This window comes from Haliotis rubra, unplaced genomic scaffold, assembly GCF_003918875.1.
Source record: "Haliotis rubra isolate DU_JTF1 unplaced genomic scaffold, ASM391887v1 Scf534, whole genome shotgun sequence".
Taxonomy (NCBI): Eukaryota; Metazoa; Mollusca; class Gastropoda; order Lepetellida; family Haliotidae; genus Haliotis; species Haliotis rubra.
The window spans coordinates 389,330-412,699 of record NW_025767229.1 but is presented as its reverse complement, the minus strand read 5'-3'; the positions used below and the strand labels follow the sequence as shown (position 1 = coordinate 412,699).

General features: G+C 44.3%; 1 long non-coding RNA gene across 1 annotated transcript; it reads left to right on the top strand.

The window, feature by feature from the left end:
- Nucleotides 1–2,740: 2,740 nt before the first annotated feature.
- On the top strand, nt 2,741–14,258 carry LOC124253183. Its single transcript, XR_006892121.1, has 3 exons — nt 2,741–2,897; nt 10,454–10,463; nt 14,249–14,258. It is a non-coding gene; the product is annotated as an uncharacterized LOC124253183 (long non-coding RNA).
- Nucleotides 14,259–23,370: the final 9,112 nt, after the last annotated feature.

Genomic DNA, 23,370 nt, shown 5'->3' with positions numbered 1-23,370 from the left:
CTAGCATGTAACGACCTGAACGGACAGCGATTCAGCACCCAGTGGGGGTGGCTAACATGTAACGACCTGAAGGGGCAGCGATTCAGCACCCAGTGAGGGTGGCTAACATGTAACGACCTGAAGGTGCTGCGATTCAGCGCCCAGTGTGCGTGGCTAACATGTAACGACCTGAAGGGGCAGCGATTCAGCGCCCAGTGTGCGTGGCTAACATGTAACGACCTGAAGGGGCAGCGATTCAGCGCCCAGTGTGCGTGGCTAACATGTAACGACCTGAAGGTGCTGCGATTCAGCGCCCAGTGTGCGTGGCTAACATGTAACGACCTGAAGGGGCAGCGATTCAGCACCCAGTGGGGGTGGCTAACATGTAACGACCTGAAGGTGCAGCGATTCAGCACCCAGTGTGCGTGGCTAACATGTAACGACCTGAAGGGGCAACGATTCAGCACCCATTGGGGTGGCTAACATGTAACGACCTGAAGGGGGCAACGATTCAGCACACAAGTGGGGTGGCTAACATGTAACGACCTGAAGGGCAGCGATTCAGCACCCAGTGAGGGTGGCTAACATGTAACGACCTGAAGGGCGCAGCGATTCATGTAACGCACATTCAGCAGTGGGGGTGGCTAACATGGACCTAACAGCGATGTGGCTAACATGTAACGACCTGAAGGGACAGCGATTCAGCACCCAGTGGGGGTGGCTAACATGTAACGACCTGAAGGGGCAGCGATTCAGCACACAGTGGGGGTGGCTAACATGTAACGACCTGAAGGGGCAGCGATTCAGCACAGTGAGGGTGGCTAACATGTAACGACCTGAAGGGGCAGCGATTCAGCACCCAGTGGGGTGGCTAACATGTAACGACCTGAAGGGACAGCGATTCAGAACCCAGTGGGGATGGCTAACATGTAACGACCTGAACGGACAGCGATTCAGCACACAGTGGGGATGGCTAACATGTAACGACCTGAACGGACAGCGATTCAGCACACAGTGGGGGTGGCTAACATGTAACGACCTGAAGGGGCAGCGATTCAGCACACAGTGGGGTGGCTAACATGTAACGACCTGAAGGGGCAGCGATTCAGCACCCAGTGGGGGTGGCTAACATGTAACGACCTGAAGGGACAGCGATTCAGCACCCAATGTGGGTGGCTAACATGTAACGACCTGAAGGGGCAGCGATTCAGCACACAGTGAGGGTGGCTAACATGTAACGACCTGAAGGGGCAGCGATTCAGCACACAGTGGGGTGGCTAACATGTAACGACCTGAAGGGACAGCGATTCAGCACCCAATGTGGGTGGCTAACATGTAACGACCTGAAGGGGCACGGACAGCGAATTCAGCATGTAACGACCTGAACGTGGGTGGCTAACATGTAACGACCTGAACGGACAGCGATTCAGCACCCAATGTGGGTGGCTAACATGTAACGACCTGAAGGGACAGCGATTCAGCACACAGTGGGGTGGCTAACATGTAACGACCTGAACGGACAGCGATTCAGCACCCAATGTGGGTGGCTAACATGTAACGACCTGAAGGGACAGCGATTCAACACCCAGTGAGGGTGGCTAACATGCAAGCACAAAACCCTCGATTCTCTGATCAGAAATGGCATTCATAGAATTGTAGTACAGAAGAGTTTAGGTGCCTTACATATAACCTGCAGACAAACTTGTAAAAGTGTTAATGTCAGGAAAACCAAGTTTACTGTTGTTGTACATTGCTGTCCTTTGAAACGTTACGACAAATAGTACTTTGAAGGTGAACAATTGTTTCATTCTGCAGGTATTTATCCATCGTGTACCCTTCAAGGCTGTCATGGAGCAAGGCCCTAAAACATTTTAAACCAGAAGTAAACAAGCTGTTTTGTGTTTATATTCGTTTCACAGAACCTTTGGTGCTATTTCAAGTGCAGATTACTATAAATTGTTTGGTGCAATCTTTGGTGCAAGTCTTTTGTATGCATCAGATGTGTTGCAAACTTCTTACTTAAAAATAATAGAAACTACCCAAACTTAAATATATTGTTGGAATAAATGTAACTGTTCATTGTTTGATGCTATGACATGTTTTAATATAAAGAAATAATAACATGATGTGTGTTTTAATTAATCACTGTTTAACTCTTGACAGGATAATATCCAAATCTGTATGATTTGACACTGGGCATCGTGACACACCCTTGATGAAATGTGGTGTCAGTTCACAAATTCAGTATCGTGTGTGCCCACCATTGAGGTTGATGCAGGCTTGACAACGGCGATGCATAGACAATACTAAACAATTGAAGAATGCTTGGGGAATGTTGTTCCATGTCTGAACTAACCCTTGTCCCAATTCAGCTAACGTCAATGGCTGATTCTGGGCTTGACGTAAACGTCGCTCCATTTCATCCCAAGCGTGCTCAATAGGGGACAGGACCGGAGAAACAGCTGTCCACGGGAGTTCCAGAATGCCCTGCTGTCTCATGAAATCGGTCACAACAAGAGCGACATGGGGAAGGGCGTTATGTTGCTGAAGTGTGAAGTTACGTCTCTGTCCTTGAATGAACGGCTGCACATGAGGCCCAATGATCTCATCTCTGTACCGCAGACCTGTCAGATTGCCATTGACAATGACAGATTGTGTCATCCCCATGAGATGTGATTTACCCCCATACCATAACGCTTTCGCCACAAAATGTCAACGTTGAACAACACACGCGTCAGTATACCGTTCACTTCCCCGTCGGTACATCCTTGCCCTGTAATCTAAGCTGTCCAGATGAAATCTCGACTCGTCAGTGAGCAAAACACCATCCCAATCTTGTCTCCTGTACCTTAAATGATGTCTGCACCAGGCATGACGTGCCTGTCGGTGACGTTGGAGCACAATTGGACGTCTTGCAGGTATTGCGAGGCCGGATGTTGTGCTCCTTCAGTCGGTTCTGGAACTGATGGTGCGAGCAGTCTGGAATCGATTCCTTAAATGGGTCAGCCGAATGTGGTTCTGTTGCTGACGTGACGTCACGCGTGGACGGCCGGTCCGAAGCAAATGTCTCGTCTTCCCATTATGTTGAAAACGTCTCCATAGAGTGGAGATCGTGTTTCGATGGACAACAAAATGTCTGGCCACTTCATTTTGGGCATTCCAGTCTCCAGCATACCCACGGCGCGGAGACGTTGATTTTCTCTAAACCTGTATGTGACATGACGTACGCGCAGTTTAGGTTGAAAGTAACGTGGTTTCCACAACATTCAGAGGCTAGAGAATAATATACAGTTCTTCAATTTTCAATATCAGGTGTCTGAACTTCAGGTGTCAAAAAGCATGCACAAAGAGAGTAAGTTCATTGTCCACAAAGATCACGTGCCACGCGCGATACGTGACTTCAAATGTCATGCAAAGTGCTTTGCTACATGTTTATTTCGGGTTATTTTTATAACTTCTCAAATAACTTTTATTTTATGCAATTTTATAATATGCATAGTTACTCTTTTCCGTTAGTGTATGAAAGTGGTACGTAAATGTTGGTATAATGTAAATCGTAAATCGTTTGCAAATCAAAAATGATGCTGTCATATACTATGTTGGGCTATACTTATACCATGTATTGAAATTGATAAACTCCAGGACATAGAGCTGAAAAAGTTGTTTTGCGCACCCACTGAACACAGTGTCAGTCTTACTGAATAAATACCGTCTGTCTGTCTGTCTGTCTGTCTGTCATAAAATCCCCTTCTCCTCTTTCAGGACATATGGAAGGAAAACCTGAACACTTCAATTCTTTCGTACTTTAGTGAAACCCCCGAGTCCGTATATAGGGGAGGGGGGACCTACGATTATAGGGTTCAAGTTAAGCTATGAAATTGACACTTCCACAAGATGACACTCAATGGTACTTTCTTTTCCTTTAATACTCCATTTTGCAGAATTATCTGCAGCCTGGTATGAGCTGTATTTGACTGTTTGTTCAGTTTCCAGAAAATGCGGTGGAAGGGTCATCTCTGGATGTGGAGATGTGTGCTAAAAGCATCGATTTACCTGAGTAGAATCTTGTGTTGAATTTCGTCAGCTCGAATAATGGTGAATAACCTTATGTGCATATCTATTCCACAAAAGTATTTAAATTTCGCGTTAAGGTTATAAGCGTGACAAAATAAATATTCTTCAATGATTGATTTGAACCTTGCTTTTGACGTTACGCCAGCAAAGACAGCGTTGTTGTAATGCTACTCTATACCTGTATTTAATTGGTGTTTTGTTATGGTGGGCGGGTTGTTACTGACGTCATTGCTTGGTTTCGGAACAACTGTACGATTTATAAAGGCTTTATATTTCATGGTGTTCTACTCTCTTACGGATCGTGTTCTGTATGCGTGTTTGCTCTAACATCGTGATGTCATTAGTGTGACTGTATGGTCCAATAGTCTTCTCAGGAAGACGCCTCAAAACAGCATGAGTGATTTACAAAAACAGGATCGTTGTAACACGTGGCAACCACAACATTGTGGAGCTAAAGCGTGTACTCAGCTCGGTGTGGTCAACAAATGAAACTTTAGATGGCACAGCTGTGAATATGTCATGAGTCGAATATTTCATTATGTAGCAGGGCGTGGAGTCATCCCACAGATGACATCCTTACCTTGTCAGCTTGCTGACGGGGTTGACCTCTTTGGTCATGTGGACAAGGCGTCCGCCTTCGGAATAGAAGGTTCGTGGTTCGAATCCCAGCACGGGACTCGGAAAATTTATGGCCGCTACATTGGCGCCCAACGTGGGGCTGAGCACGTTCATAGGAAATTTGAGCAAAATAAGTCTCAGTACCCAACTATGCGACTCGGGGCGTGCCTTCTGTTGACGGGGGAGTATGTAGCAGGGCGTGGAGTCATCCCACAGATGACATCTTTACCTTGTCAGCTTGCTGACGGGGTTAACATCTTTGGTCATGTGGACAAGGCGTCCGTCTTCGGAATAGAAGGTTCGTGGTTCGAATCCCAGCACGGGACTCGGAAATTTTATGGCCGCTACAATTACTTAACACGTTATATTTGGAGATTACACTTTCTCTGTAAAGTACAGATTCTAGTACTTTTGAGTCCGGGATTCGAACCCACACCCTCAGAGTCATTCACCGAATTGCCAGCACACAAAGTCAGCTGTCTAACCCAGCTACCGCGGCTTGTACTATATGGCATCGTGTATTTCATCTCATTATTACTCTAGAGGAACTAGCATTGGACACAACCATGGCTACAAACCGATGCGGTTTGTCGGTTGCTGTCGGTCAGAGTAGGACATGCGAGCGCCTGGTATCTTCACTTCAGTAATCCATACACATTATTTCCATCACAACTTGGCCTTTTACGCCCACTGTTTGTGTTCCGGAACTGTTATCTCTACCCTTGACGCTGAAGTATTGGAGGCAAGTGGAGTTAATATTTCCTTGAATATGTGTAATTACATAAATACATCTGCTCCAATTCTGTAAAAGGATTTGAGTGTTTAATTTTGTGCACCACGTACCCACAAGACTGTATTCCTGATTCATAGGACACTTGTCAGTTATGGCGGGGATCTTGGAGATAGACATCACTGTCCTCAGAGGCTCACGACAATTTGGTAATAAGAAAGCGAATGTCATTAGAAGGTTACTGAGAAAACCATATAATGAGATCAATGTTTGGTTAGATGTTCAGCAACATGTTTCTTTTGTGACATGGGTAAGGGATGTGTCAATTCATTGCTTATATAAAAATGCATCATTCCATAATATCATTCCAGGGATCAAATGGACCACTGGCATATATCATTCCAGGGATCAAATAGACCACTGGCATATATCATTCCAGGGATCAAATGGGCCACTGGCATATATCGTTCCAGGGATCAAATGGGCCACCGGCATATATCATTCCAGGGATCAAATAGACCACTGGCATATATCATTCCAGGGATCAAATGGGCCACCGGCATATATCATTCCAGGGATCAAATGGACCACTGGCATATATCATTCCAGGGATCAAATAGACCACTGACATGTATCATTCCAGGGATCAAAACCACAGTGATATATCCACTGGCATATATCGTTCCAGGGATCAAATGGGCCACCGGCATATATCATTCCAGGGATCAAATAGACCACTGGCATATATCATTCCAGGGATCAAATGGACCACCGGCATATATCATTCCGGGGATCAAATGGACCACAGTGATATATCATTCCAGGGATCAAATGGACCACAGTGATATATCATTCCGGGGATCGGTGTAAGGCCACAGTGTGTCAAGAGAAAGCACTAAAGCTCTTTTGTAGCATATGACTAGTATAGTTCTGCCGACGACGTGAACGTCCACGTGGGAATGCTTTCGGTAACATAATGTAATTTGTATAGATTCGTATTTAGCAAATGGTACAGCGGGACTACTTACAATGTATCGTGTGGTATAAAAAGTGCGTCCCATTGACTGTAAATAGGGCATCCTGTAGAGGGCGCTTTATAAACAGTATATGGGAATGTTATGGACTGTAGCTATGACATCTCAGGTGCTGTATATACGTAGGACCGAGCTCCACTGTGTGCGGCAGGCATCACGACGTATAGTAGACAGTGGGATTTAAAAAGAAGGCATTATCAAAAGTAGGTTTTAAGAACAACGAAATTTGTGACATCTTCTTTGCCTTGAGCATCTGTATTATAAATTGTGTCCTATCACACAAACCCGACACAAATTCTTTATAGGCATGACACAACCTGACCAATTTCTACATAGATTGCTGTTGCCATCAGTGCAATGAGGGCATGGGAATAGCCTTGAAATCAGAACGGAATGGACAGATCATGTGGTTTTATTGGCGGTTTGTGGTCATTATGTATCAGTGTTTCCAAGAATTTGACATAAAGAGTCGAGTACACGGTTTGGAAATTTAAAAAACACACGAGAGTCTCACTGTCCCTGTTGCCCATCCATCTCCTATGTTGGTGCATGGTGAAGTGTGTCACGCCGTGCCACCATGAGAATGAAAGACTCCGGGATGCGTCTCTCGGGATCCATCATTGTCAGATGGGGGAGTTCCCTCGGTAGTAAACGCAGTGACACGTGAAGCTGAGTGTTTCAGATGTAAGTAGGCATGTGGTTGCCATCATCGATTTAATGTTATTCAACAAGTGTTCCCATTGACAACAAGTAGGTTTGTCATTAGCAACTCGCTCTCTAAACTTCTGAAGGGAGTCCTGTGTGAGTGGACCCAGGGACTTAATGTTGTTTTTTACCTCATCTGGCACTGTTTTAAATCAGACGACCTTAACCTGATCTCTGGCCTACAAGGTCGGGTAAGGACAATACAAGTGTGGGGTGCCGGGGATGTAGAACAGGCCTACCTCTGTGCAGAAAAACGCAGGGAAGTCCACATTAATCGTGGAAATAGCAACATAAACATATTACCCCGCTACTGAAACAGTAAAAACGACAACGAAAGACTATCAAACTGCAACATTTTTATATCAGCGAACTTTGACCTCTAGTGCGCATGAGCATTACGATCTATTTTCAAATTTCCGAGCAACCGTGAATCGCCTCGCGTTGAAAAAGTATTGAATACATGTATGTCGAAATAATTGCTGTCAATCTTTTCATACTAGTGCACACAAGTATCATGATGATAAATGCCAAATAACACAACAGAAATACTTTTAAAGCGGAATGTAACTTTTGTCCAAGCTGGAAAATGTCAACATGCGGTCGAGACTTCCTCTTCCATGTGCGCATGCGCGAAATCGAAGTTGCAGGCTCTTCGTGTTTTTATCCAGTTTTAGCGATTTAAAGTTACCGTTTTTACTGTTTCAGTAGCGAGGTATTATGTTTATGTTGCTATTTCAACGATTAATGTGGAAGTACGTACCTCACGGGTCACGACGTAACTGGTGTATCGTCAATACTAGATACACATGGCAGTCTTAAGCACACATTAAGCTCTCGTTCCCTTTGGATTTTGATGTGCTTGGATTACTTATCAAAGCAGTTGGTCTGTTTAGAGTGGACAGGGTATTTCATTCCTACTCAACAATCTAGCTTTCAATACAATAGCCCTCAGCTTCCTATTTGATTAACATTATATACACAGTACAACCAGAAATTATTGAGAATTTAAAGATTGTAATTTTTTTTCACTCATTACTCACGTATTAATGTGAATATTAGCAGAACATAACTCCAGATTCAAAGACAGGTGAACAGTTAGTATTTTGTCAAGTCACCATGGGCAGCAATGCAGGCTTCAATGCGGCGGGGCATACTACTGATCAAAGAAGTTAGAAAGTCGTGGTCCATGCTGTCCCAATATCGGACCACCTCTTCTTTCATTTCAGCAATATTTGTCAGATATTTCTTGACACTTTCCTTCATAAGTCCCCAAACATTTTCTATTGGATTTAGGTCAGGGCTATAGCTTGGCCAATCTAATAATGTCATATTTTGGGTCCGAAACCAGGCCTGTGAATGCTTTGAACGATGTTTTGGGTCGTTGTCCTGCTGGAAAATCCAAAAATTTCCATAGAACATGTGAGCAGATGGAAGTAAATGTCCCTCGAGAATATCTGTGTACCGCTCACTGTTCATTTTCCCTTCAAATACACAGAGGGGCGTTGCCCCTAACACAGATATGTCACCCCACACGTTAAATTTCGGAATGTACTTTGGGCGCTGATACAAAGGTTTTTCAGTTTGTTTGGTCAAGAATTTCAGTGTATTAGGAATCAGTCACACAGAACTTACATCTGAGAAAATCATATTGTCCCAGTTAAATTTCTATGCTGTAAGCACCAGTTCAACCTTCGCTCCTTTTGTTCAGGTTTCATGATCGGTGATGGAATTCCTCGACTTTTCTGCCAACCCATTGCATGCAGCTCAGTTCTAATTGTCTCCTAACAGACAGCCACAGTTCCTCTATCAATCATATCCAGCCTTAAGTTTTCTAAACTCCTTCGTTTGTTTTTAGAAACAAGAATACCAAGCCGCCTCCTGTCACCGACAGTCAATTTTCTGGGCCTACCTACGCCTCCCTGATGCTCAATGCCATATCCATTTGCCATTATTTTCAAAACACGATAAACAGAAGACAAAGGGATGCCTGTTCCACTTGAAATCACTTTAGCTGATCTGATGTCCTTGTTATAATACTCTAAAATCAACTTCCTCTTCTCGAAATCATCCACACTGAGGATCACTGAAAATGTCGTCTGCTAGCAAGTAAATAAAGGGGGATAACTCTTCACAAACTAATGAAAAAGGATTAACGGAGTTGTCTCTCTTGAATGAAACCAAGCACTTGATAGCTGGTCAAGGTTGTTTATACTAGAAATCCAATTAAACATATTCCTAAAATTCTCAATAATTTCTGGTCATACTATAACTACAGCTTTCCTCCATAGCATTTGCACACTTTTCTTGCCACACTGCTAACAACTGTGCACTGGACAAGCCACTCTACGTAGCTCAGGTTAGACCTTTACTTTATATTAACCTAAATAGAATCTCAACCTACCCATTAAGTATATATGTTATAAATAATATAGAGTGTTGTAAATATTAATATTGTATATCAAGTAGGCAATGTACCTTTTAATTTATCAATATTTAATGTCTAAATGTATGAATGTGTGAGGGTATGATTTGATTAATAGTTTGAATGTAATGTTGATCACACAGTAACATATTGTACTAATTATTTGTTTTAGGAATGCAATAATACAGAATACTAGTGTGGGTATGTAGACACACCCCGGTGTCACCCACGGGGTATGTACATATTATCTTTTATCATGTATGTAATTATCTATGTGTGATTTAAATATCACCTCTATGATCATTTAAGTTGATCATTTGCATGTTACGTTAAAGCATTATGTAGTGTTTTATACATTAGTGGTAATAAGAATAATATGAACTAGGTATGTGTAACTGTACTTGTTGCATGTTTAGATTAATGTATAGCATTCTTTCTTATATTACAGGGTGATTGACTGATCAACTGAATAATTTATATATGATGTTGGAATAAACGTCACCTCAAACACACCCGCAGCTCGTCATTATTATTGACTCACCCCTGCAACACAATTATCACTGTGTGATATGTACACAATTATGGATCATTTGCATACCTTGGTAAAGAAACACACAATTCTTGCAGTTAAAAGGGAGGGGAAAGGGTAGGCAAAGAAACATATGCATGTGTTTTCCTGTGTTGTTGCTCGTGCTAGGTGAGGCAAATTTAAGTTACTATTTCATTCCGTGGATCATTCTCTTGAGCTGTCTAAAGGGAGAGGGGTTGGTTAAGTTCTAAGGGGAAGACCCAGACCTCAAAGTTTCTGCCAAATGGCGCACTCTCTTAAGATGCTGTCAAGGTTCCAGTTTGCTATTACGTCAAGAACAACATTTTGACGTGGACACGGAGGCCGTCAGACGTGCCTGTTGATAGTACCCGCAGAAAATATCAGCAGCACCTTGGAATCCCATTCCAGCTTTTGAAGAGCCTTTCAGCAGGGTTACGATTGACTGTTGGTCCTTTGTCAAAAAGTAGGTCAGGCAATCGGTACACGGTTACTATTGTGTGTGCTTCCACCAGTTTTCCAGAGGCTGTTCCGTTCCATTACATCAAGCTTGGTAAAGTTCCTCACTATGACTGTTTGCCTAAGACTATTTAGACAGATCAAGACTCTGATTTCATGTCAGGTATATTCCAGCAGGTAAAACTCTAGTTACAACTTAAGCGCATATCACCATAAAGCAGGGTGCTCTAGAGAGGTTCCATGAGACTCTTAAGAGTGAGTTAAAATTTCAAGTCACTTTGGCAATATTCAGCCATATCGTGAAAGAGTCTTAAGAATATAATAAGGACCTACTGTTTTTGAAACTGAGAAGGATTGTGATTAAGACAGTCACTTGTTTTTGTTTGCTTTGAGGGAGTCAGTTTCAGTCCTTTTGACTTTGTTTTTGGTCATGCTGTTTGTGGACCTTTGAAACATTTGAAGGAGCAGAGGCTCAATGATAGATGTTGGGCTATGTTTCGAACTAGTCTTTCGAAAGCTTGCAAAGTTGCTGGGGATAATTTAAAAGAATCACAGGACCAGATAAAGGTAGGTTATGACAAGAGGTCTCACGAGATAAATGTCACTAGCCATGAGTTAGTGATGTTGCCACTTCCTGGCCAACTGCATGTACTAGTTACCATGGTTCAAGTGTTAGTGATAAGAAAGTCAGTGATACTATGTATCTTGATACTATGGATACTTGTCATGTCAGTATGCTTAGAATGTATGATGAAAGAAATGACAATGTACCTACTCTGTGTTCCCCTACTGTGTTCCCCTACTGTGTACCTACTGTGTTCCCCTACTGTGTACCTACTGTGTGTTCCCCTACTGTGTACCTACTGTGTGTTCCCCTACTGTGTACCTACTCTGTGTTCCCCTACTGTGTACCTACTGTGTGTTCCCCTACTGTGTACCTACCCTGTGTTCCCCTACTGTGTACCTACTGTGTGTTCCTCTACTGTGTACCTACTCTGTGTTCCCCTACTGTGTACCTACTGTGTGTTCCCCTACTGTGTACCTACTCCCCCTACTGTGTACCTACTGTGTGTTCCCCTACTGTGTACCTACTCTGTGTTCCCCTACTGTGTACCTACTGTGTGTTCCTCTGTTCCCCTACTGTGTACCTACTCCTGTGTTCCCCTACTGTGTACCTACTCTGTGTTCCCCTACTGTGTACCTACTCTGTGTTCCCCTACTGTGTACCTACCCTGTGTTCCCCTACTGTGTACCTACTCTGTGTTCCTCTACTGTGTACCTACTCTGTGTTCCTCTACTGTGTACCTACTGTTGCTTCTGTACATAGTGTGAAGCTGATGCTAGATGTGACTTTGTAAAGTATATGACATTGCAGACTGTGCTCACCCTAAACTATCCTATTCTGAAAGAGTAGCTAAGCTATATGTTAATCGAGTTCATTTATCACCTTAGCGAAAATCTTTAGAGTCAGAGTTAATTCAAGAGTCTGCTGACTTGTACCTGGCCATACAGATCTAGTGTCATATTTACTATGGCTAGCAGATTTGGTACTTAGATTAGTTTTTACTACGCTCAAAGTTTCTTTCTCCGAAGAGGGAGAGTGTTACGAGGAAATGTTATATGTTGTGCGCTTCTATGTGCGGGCAGAAGTGGGTGCTATATTTAGACGTGTTCTATATTTAGACAGTGCTGGCATGTACCAGAACCTCCTCTGATACAGAGAACATTTCTAGACTTTTTGTTGGGAATATAAGGGGAATGAGTTAATGCCTCACATCTCAGGCCACCAGAAGACCGGCATTGTGTGTGATGATCACACCCTGGATGCTCTCTGTCTAGCCCTTTCTTCCAAACTGGATGACTGTTGCTGTCAGGCTGGTATTATCATCGTTGCCTTTACTGTTATAATCACTACTCTTGTAATTTTTCATTCCTGCATATTGTAATACAGATATAATGCATATAAATGCACACCAGAAATGGGCTTAAGGCAAACAAATGTGACAAAAGCATCTAAACATAATGTTAAAGAAGCGACAAAACCCTCTCCATGTTCATGAGTTGGTTGACGCCAACAGTATTCATAACGCCTCTTCAATTCCTTTATGTATTAGCCATAGAGGACCGGTGTTCTGTTGTGTTCAGAGTTCCATACTGAGAACAATGTGTTAAGGGGTCAAGAATTCGTATATGTTGTGTTCAAGTGTAATGTGATAGATATCTAGGTAAATATCCAGGTAGTATCGAGGTAAACAGATTACAATTGTTATTTGACACAAGGCTCTGAGTAAGAAGTACAATAAAGGAGAATACCCTGTGGGCCTTATCACGTCGCTCACAAGAGTGGAGAGTTTCACCACATGCGTTACTAATCCCAGCTGTCTCATGTACAATACTTAAATTTAAAAAAATTATTTTTGGTATTTTAATTTATCACCTTTTAACTGTTGACAAGATGATATCGAAGTCTGTATGATTTGACACTGGGCATCGTGACACGCCCTTGCTGAGATGTGGTGTCAGTTAACAAATTCAGAATCATCTGTGTCCACCATTGGCGTTGACAACGACTCGTAGACGACACTAAGCGATTGAAGAAAGCTTGGGGAATGTTGTCCCATGTCTGAACAAAAGCTTGTACCAATTCAGCCAGCGTCAATGGCTGATTCTGGGGATGACGTAAACGTCGCTCCATTTCATCCCAAGCGTGCTCGATAGGGGACAGGTCCGGAGAAACTGCTGGCCAGGGAAGTACCGGAATATTCTGCTGTCTCAGGAAATGTGTCACAACACGAGCGACATGTGGACTGGCATTATCTTGCCTAAGCGTAGTTACGTCTCTGTCCTTGAATGAACGGCTGCACATGAGGCCCAATGATCTCATCCCTGTATCACAGGCCTGTCAGATTCCCATGGACAATGACAAGTTGTGTCCGACCATGCGATGTGTTGCTTCCCCAGATCATACACTTCCGCCACAAAACTCCTTCAGTCGGTTCCGTACTGTCCTGGAACTGACGGAACATAAGCCAGGAATGATCCGAACAGTCAAACTGGCAGTCTGGAATTGATTCCTTAGATGGATCATTAGAATGTGGTTGTCTTGGTGGCGTGGCGTGGCGTGGCGTGGCGTGGCGTGGCGTGGCGTGGCGTGGCGTGGCGTGGCGTGGCGTGGCGTGGCGTGGCGTGGCGTGGCAAATCTCTCATGTTCCCATTATGTTGAAAACCTCTTTATTGATATGAGATCGTGTTTCGATGGACACCAAAATATCTAGCCACATTATGTTAGGCCATTCCCGTCTCCAGCCGATCCGCGGCGTGGAGACGCTGATTTTCTGTAATCCGCGGCATGATGTACGCACAGTTTAGGTTGAAACGACATGCGGAGGCTAGAGAGCACGCGCCACGCACGATACGTAACATCACATTTCATGCAAAGTGCTGTGCTACATGTTTATTTGTGTTTATGTTTAACTATTCAAATTACTTTAATTTTATGCAACTGTATGTTATGCATAGTTACTTATTTCCGTCAGTATATCATAACGTGCCATGTTGCGCTATACAACGTGATTCCAATATGATAATAGAATAATAACACATTACTTCTATAGCGCCTGTCCACCTCACACGGGTGTGCTCAAAGGGCTTCTGTCATCACCCCGGGTAACCGCGGGAAGCACATGTGCTTCGTTGTGGGAAGTGAAGTTCTAGAAACTCTCATGAGTCAAGCTGCCAAACACGGTCACCCATCCAAGGAATCTCCGCGCTCAACGTTGCTTAACTTCAACTGATTGTGACCTGAGCTCTATGCACAGGACCACACACCACACAAGTAAAACATTATTGTAGACAGTGAGCTTATGTCGGGGTTTGCAGTAGGACGCTGTCGTGTATCTTTCTCCAGTAAAAGGTTTAGATTTACGACAAGAGGCGGTTGGCAACTGACTAGCAATAATCATCTGCAATCACAGCTACGTCTACCCGACAACCGACTCTGATGGAACACATTTCATTGGACAAATATCAATAATTTTCGTTGTGCACGTAAACGTGCGCACATTAACATTATTAAGGGCAAATCTAGTTGTCTTGTTTGCAAAACATGTATAAAGACAAATCATTGCCTGTTCAAATGGTTTTAATTCAACCAAGACGTGATGGTAGCAGCTTAGGAAAAAATAACAAACTATCACACTAATTTCCATTATGACAGGGACAGTCAGATTGATGCCTACACCACCAGTGTCCTTCGTGGTACAATAATGGCCGGTCGATGGCTAAAAAGCAAGATTTCCGTGTTGGTGGGAACAATGCGTGACATCACCGAAGCTGGTCTCCCGGGATGACAGGCTCGGCCAGACTCCCGCGGGCCCTTTAAAACAGCAGGAATGAAATGAAAGAATGGTATAACGTGCACAGGCGTGACAAGCAGTCGGCATTAAGTAATTTACATCTCGACAAGTATCGTGTGGACGAGTGACACAAGAGGTCAGGCCTTGCCCCCTAAACCCACAGATGTATCCACAATTCCTGAGGGGGGACAGAACCATGCAACACGTTGTTAACTGTCTATCAGCTGGCCGCCGTCTCTCGCCCTGGACACGGATGTTGAAGTGTATGACGTTTCGTATCTGCTAAAGTCCAGCGTGGTATTCTGTTCACTACAGACAATTAGACCTGTGTCATCTGTGTCCCGGTTTGGAGTTTACTGTATCTGGTACGAGGATGTTGCAGGTCTTTCTTCATCATGGGAGATACGAGACCTGATTCACTTCAATACTGTTGTAACTGGCGAGTGAACGCGACCGGCTGATGGACAGCTACATATGTCGACAACGTAATTCCTAGTTCTGTATACACACAGAAGATGGGGATGAATCTGTTCTGATGTGCCAAAAACCCTGACAGCTCTCAGAATTTGCGTTTCATGTAGGCTCGGTGTCAGCTGAATGTGTCTTGTCTACAAGTTTCAATAAAACATTTCCTTTGAAGTCGATGAATGATTTTCGCCTCTGCAAACATTTGTAAATTCAAAACGTCTACACAGGAGAATAATCAATCTTGATTATCTTCAGAAAAAGGTTCCATGGGGATATAACGCAACATGCCTATGAATATACAAATAGGTCACTGAAGATGAGTGATGATGAACAGGGTATTCTTATCCTTCTTTACAAGGCCACACACACACACACACACACACACACACACACACACACACACACACACACACACACACACACACACACACACACACACACACACACACACACACACACACTCACACACACACACACACACACACACACACACACACACACACACACACACACACACACACACACACTCTCACTCACACACACACACACACACACTCACACCACACACACACACTCACTCACTCACTCTCACTCACTCACTCACTCACTCTCACTCACTCACTCTCACTCACTCACTCACTCACTCACAATCTCTAAGACGCCATTTATTGACCCAGGCATCTCTTTGATGCCTGCCATGTATCGGCTCAGGAATCTCTGTGAAGCAATCCTTATATCGGCTCAGGAATCTCTGTGTGGCCAGTATTGTATCGAACCAGGAATCTCTTTGACGCCAGCCATGTATCGAACCAGGAATCTCTGTGAGGCCAGCCATGTATCGGCTCAGGAATCTCTTTGACGCCAGCCATGTATCGGCTCAGGAATCTCTCTGAGGCCAGCCATGTATCGGACCAGGAATCTCTTTGACGCCAGCCATGTATCGAACCAGGAATCTCTGTGAGGCCAGCCATGTATCGGCTCAGGAATCTCTTTGACGCCAGCCATGTATCGAACCAGGAATCTCTGTGAGGCCAGCCATGTATCGGACCAGGAATCTCTGTGACGCCAGCCATGTATCGGCTCAGGAATCTCTTTGACGCCAGTATTGTTTCGAACCAGGAATCTCTGTGACGCCAGTATTGTTTCGAACCAGGAATCTCTGTGACGCCAGTATTGTATCGGCTCAGGAATCTCTGTGACGCCAGCCATGTATCGGACCAGGAATCTCTGTGACGCCAGCCATGTATCGGACCAGGAATCTCTGTGACGCCACCCATGTATCGGACCAGGAATCTCTGTGACGCCAGCCATGTATCGGCTCAGGAATCTCTTTGACGCCAGTATTGTATTGGCTCAGGAATCTCTGTGACGCCAGTATTGTTTCGAACCAGGAATCTCTGTGACGCCAGTATTGTATCGGCTCAGGAATCTCTGTGACGCCAGCCATGTATCGGACCAGGAATCTCTGTGACGCCAGCCATGTATCGGACCAGGAATCTCTGTGACGCCAGCCATGTATCGGCTCAGGAATCTCTGTGACGCAAGTCACAATATGATCCGATCCATAGATCCGTACAGGAATCGTTCACGGCAGCCATATGTCTTGTATGGAATCTCTTTAAGGCCAGCCATATGTCATCTGAGGATGCTATAAGTGAATCTGTCATTACCCTCTTGTGGATTTATAGCTCGAGTTTCATTTACTGATACCATATATTGTGGAACTCGATTCCAGGTCTGCTGCTCCTGTGGAGACTTCCCGCAAATCAAAGCGACCTAAGCTAACTGACTAAACATAATGGAGCACACATGCAATATGTTAATACTGTGTATTAAAGTGTCTTGTGTTAAGTACACTTCATGCTGAATCACGGAAATAGAACTACAACATATAACAGATCTGACCCATGAGACACTAAACATAAATTGATTATACAAAATCACAGGAGCTTGAGGTTAAGTTGAGAAATCCGTTACAAGTCTATGCTTCCGCCCACAGAAAGACCACACACGCACGCACGCACGCACACACTCTCACACAGACACGCACACACACACACACACACACACACACACACACACTCTCACTCTCTCTCTCTCTCTCTGACACACACCGCACACTACACTCGCACACTCACACACACAGACACACACACAGTGACACACACCTGACACAGGCACACACACACAGTGACACACACCTACACACACACACACACACACACACACACACACACACACACACAGAGAACAGAAACACATACAGTGCCTGCATAAGTATACATATCCACTATATACAATTTTCATCAAATCTGTCAAAGGTAGAAATACCACAATTCCCTTACGAACTAACATACACGTGAAACGGCACACAGATGATTATGTGTGTATTAAGCGCCGTTTTAACATTTGATTAATTAATCCCAGAACAGCTTTATTCACGTGTAACGTGATAAATTTCTCAGTTGAAGATACATCCGAGACATATGGCATAGCTTCACTCATAGCGCTCTTGACATCCTAACGTAGATGCCCATACCTGTTACAATCGATTAAAAGGTCGACCTCAGTTTCAAGACGTGGCCAACTCCCACACATTCAACTCCGTCAAATACAGTTCCCTATTTTCATCTGTTCCCGTGTTAATGTTTTTCATGTGCCCGGGTTTGGGGGCCATTCTAGGTAGTTGTTAGGCGGGAAGGATTCGCTCACCTTTATACTATTTGGTACTGATTCATAAACAGATGCTTATCGGAGACTGAAAATTGAAACAATTCCTTTCATTTTCGTGAAAATATACGCGGATTTAACTCAACTTGTCTCAAATGCTTTCTTTGTTTTCACTCTCGGGTGTATCTCAATATAGAAAAGGTACTCCTTGAGGGTGTTGCGAGTTATATATACACTTTTATTCCCCCATTGGAGAGTACATAGAAATGCGATAATTCGATAAATTAGGGTTTACAGTTCATTGAAATAGATATACAGAATTATGCACAGAGGGAGGATAGTCCTTACACAATAGTCTCTATGTACGACCATAGGTCGTCATCTGCCAGAGTGACAGGAGGTCGGCAGGACAGGAGACAGCAAACCAGGTCCAGATCTGCCTTGTCATGCAACCTCACACTCAGGTCCACAGGTCCTACTTGGATGAGGTCGCACCACAGGTCTCTCGTCTCAGTTTTGACCTCACAGGTACATATGGCATGTACCAGGAGATCATCATATACGTCACCGCATAGATCACACTGTCCATGGACAAATCTGGTTGGTCTCCAGACGGCACAGAGCTGCACCGTAAACTGGCACTGCTTCTTCAGCCCACCAGGCGAGTGGGGTCAGGTGTTGAAACATGCTCGTTACATTGAGACTTAACCATGTCACAAATCGTGTCTACAATAACCAGGGGGGTGGGTAGCCTAGTGGTTAAAGCGTTCGATCGTCACGCTGAAGACCCGGGTTCGATCCCCGGATGGTACAATTTGTGAAGCCCATTTCTGGTGTCCCCCGCCATGATATTGGTTGAATATTGCCAAAAGCGACGTAAAAACATACTCACTCACGCTACAATAACCAGAAGGTTGTAATCACCATGGAGATACAAGTACCAAACCATGTAGATTCACGGACATCTCATAACGCCTCCTTAGCTTCCCTGGTGGACCACCCAAGGTGTATGTCAGCAACATATCCAGACGTACCTGGAGGTTGGCACTGTGGGGTGACCCGTGGCAGACATGGCGGTCTGCATTACGTTTCCTTGAAATATGGTCCAGGAACTCATGATATGTGGCTACGAGGGAAGATGTCGATGACGCCCCTTTAGGCTGGAACTGCCCGAATAATGATTGATCTCAACATGGTCGAAACCTAACAATAGTTATAACGTACTGACCGTTTGTGAAAATAGCCTGATGCTAACAATGATGAAATGCTATTGATTTCTGCTTTAACAAATTTCCTATATGAAGATATCCCATCTACATTATACATTCCATATTGATGTTTAAACATGGAGTGAAACAAAGTCATCTAATTACAAGTCAAAATGAACAAAGTGTTAGTTGCATCTTCAACATATACTAAATCATAACAGATTGTCATCATATTGATGGGTAATGTCGGTTTCTAAGCAACCCGATCTTACAACCCATGTATATGTACATGTTTTTGTCCCCATGGTAACTGTTTACTCCATGGGTCATACTTGACCAAGGGTCATATCGGCAGAGGTCATGTGCATGTTAAACCACAGAGCATTCCTCTTGTAAATGCCTCAGTGAGTATCCAATGGTTCAGGCAAGGCAGCCTTCAGGTCCTCGTCAATATGAAGCAGACAATCCAGTGTAGCATGATCCATTGATTTATGGGATTTGGATGGTGCTATAAAACGTTCATATATCCATTACACAGATGTATTCTAGTGACATTATTAATTTGATAGCTTTCACAAATGCAAAATTTTGATATTTTATAATCTTCTCGATCGTTTCTAATTTGTTTAACATTAAGTTTCATGTATTCGTCTACAAAACCCATAGCGTATGCAAAAACCGCTCTTTCCAATGGATTTACATTCCAGATGTCAACGATTGTACAGCTCTGACTGAAGGACGCGAATAATATGCGATCTTTATGAGAGACAACTCCCTGTTGTGTAGAAGACCTTTAACAGATACTTGGGCACTGGATCCAGCTAGTATATACAGCATGACTTCACTAGCTAATAATATTGTAAGAATAACTTAAAAACTGCCTGGACTATCTTTTGATCATACGTCAAGGTTAACTCTTTCAGCTACTGTGGGAAGAAAAAAGTGTTTTCATACTGTCCAGGGACTCGTAATAACAGGTAACAGAATCAGGTCCCGGGTGTGGCCGGCCAGGGATCACCCACCCGGGAGTATCCAGGCCACAGACCACAGTCACCACAGTTACCACTGTCACCTTTGTGACCACTGTCATCTCTGCCACCACTGTCATCTTTGTCACCACGGCCACCACTGTCATCTTTGTCACCACGACCACCACTCTCACCTTTGTCACCACTGTCATCTTTGTGACCACTGTCACCTTTGTGCCATCCACTGTCATCACTGTCACCACTGTCACCTTTGTGACCACTGTCATCACTGTCACCACTGTCACCTTTGTGACCACTGTCATCACTGTCATCACTGTCACCACTGCCATCTTTGTGACCACTGTCATCTATGCCACCACTGTCATCACTGTCACCACTGTCATCACTGTCATGTGACCACTGCCACCACTGTCATCACTGTCACCTTTGTCACCACTGTCACCACTGTCATCACTGTCACCACTGTCACCACTGTCACCACTGTCATCACTGTCAACACTGTCATCTCTGTCACCATGGCCACCATTGTCATCACTGTCATCTCTGTCACCACTGTCATCACTGTCATCACTGTCACCACTGTCACCACAGCCCTCCCTGTCAGTCTTGCAATGTCGATCAGTAGTACGCTCTGGATGTTGCAAGTTGTCTAAGGGGGTCAGCTGTGTTTTGTGGCAGTAGGCTGCATTCAGTGATAGGACTTAGCTAAGGTGATGTGTTGTACTGTTGTGTTGCATGCTGTGTCAGTGGAGACTAGGGCCGATGTCGTGGTTGCCATTTCGCCACTGTCTATTTGAACTAAAATCTTGTGTACGATCGACAAATACTTATGTCACTCACTCAGGAACAACTGTTTAGAACAATATTTATTTAATCAAAAATTACAAAATCCTTATCATCCTTAACATTGTGAAAGATGTTACTTCTAAATCGTGTGTATGAATGAACATAATCTCTCCGTTGAAAGACAGCTTTGTCCCGAAGTTATAAACCTCCGGTGCTGTCCCTCTATTGTCTCGCCAGGTTCTCATGTTACTGAGTAAACCTGTACAGGCAGTCTCCAAGAAATCCCGTGGGTTTTCTACAGACTTGCTCGCATCCCAGGGATTTGCTGAGGAATAGCCCTTGACTTTGACTTATTACTTGTTTTCAAGATTGATATAACTTTGTCTTGCTATTACTGAATACGAACATAAAATATCCCATTTTTGACAACTTCCAATATGTAGTGCCGCTGCCTGGTTTAGAACCCGCTAACCTTCACTTACTAGCTTGGCGGTTTTATCCACTAGGCTACGAAGGATCCCTGTGAATGAGATTGTCTGTCAGTATGAACCATGTGCTACTCACAAGACGGGTAGTGCGGGCAGCGCCCGTGCAGAGTACGTGCATTGCGCATGCAAGGCAAGGTGTCGGCTGCCAGTTTCAACAGTAAATACCAAATATTAAAATTATATCTAAAATATATCTTCGGTCGGTTCATAAGTTGGATCAAAACATCATCCTCGGTTTTGATCCTTTACACGAAAACGCATTAGCCGTATTTACGACGACTTTCAACATCAACAAGCTTCACACCAATCCCCATTATGACAGGGACAGTCGTCAGATTGATGCCTACACCACCAGTGTCCTTCGTGGTACAATAATGGTCGGTCGATGGCTAAAAAGCAAGAGTCCGTGTTGGTGGGAACAATGTTTGACATCACCCAGGCTGGTCTCTCGAGATGGCAGGCTCGGCCAGACTCCCGTGGGCCTTTTAAAACAGCAGGAATGAAATGAAAGAATGGTATAACGTTCTCAGGCGTGACAAGCAGTCGGCATTAAGTAATTTACATCTCCACAAGTATCGGTGAGGACGAGTGATGTCCAGCGTGGTTTTCACGGATCAGGTACAGACAATTAGACCTGTGTCATCTGTGTCACAGTTCGGAGTTTACTGCATCTGGTGTGAGCATGTTGCAGGTCTCCCTTCATCATGGGATATACGAGACCTCAGACGCTTCAATACTGTTGTACAGGGCCTCCTTTCACAAAACACTAAGGTGATCGTAAGTCACTAAGGTAACCTTAGTGCAGTGTTAAAGAATGGGAGTTAAGGTTAACCTTAGTAAAGATTGCTTCGTGAAAGGAGCCCCAGGGCGAGTGAACGCGACCAGCTGATGGACAGCTACATATGTCGACAACGTAATTCCTAGTTCTGTATACACACAGAAGATATATATGTTCAGTTGAGGATATATGGGGCTTGAAGGGGACTTAAATTACGTCACTAATAAGCTTACTGACCACTGCGAGGAGTGGTGCAGAAAGTCCAGTGTGGTGTTCGGAGCAAGTTCAGACAATTCGCCTATCTATTTAATTCGTGTGCATCTGGTGGGCGGATGTTGGAGGTCTTTCTTCATCATCTATTCTCATACACATCAATGCTGTTGGACCGTGAAACGTGGAGGCGGACTGCTGATGGATTGTAATATCTGTCAACTACATACCACATCTGACTACTCCCCACATCTCCTCTCCCCCCCGATCCGACCTCCCTACCCAGGTATCCCCAGTGTATGTTCACCCAAGAGGTCCCTGGTTCGTCTAGTTATCCCATGGCGGTTGTAAGCCTCGTAAAATCTAGTCTAGTCAAACAACAGCGGAGATTTTCTTCTGTTTTACAGATGAACATAAACTGCATCAGAGAGCGGCTGGATGGTCCTGTCACAGTCAGGCTGGTAAGGCTCATCATCAGCTCAGGTACCCTTTCCTCCTCTACACGCAGCCCAGACAGCAAATGGGTCTTCTCCCAGGAAGCGCTGTCTAGTCGAACCCTCACAGAACTTTCAGAGAATATGAAGGCTATCCAGAGGGTCAGGAGGGCTGTACTCCCGCGGAGAACCCGGACACACTTCTGGTCTGCGTCAAAAGATCAGGAGGTACCACTTCCAGTGGTGGGCCTCGGGGTCCAACTACCGGCATGGCGACAACGGTTATAGAAACAACGAGCCTTCCTTTCTTTCATCATAGATGCTGTGTCATGTTGGTCATGTTATGGTCATGCATCATGGACTTGCCTGACTCCACTTCCAAGACTCGACTACTCACTGGGGCGCGTGTGTATGTA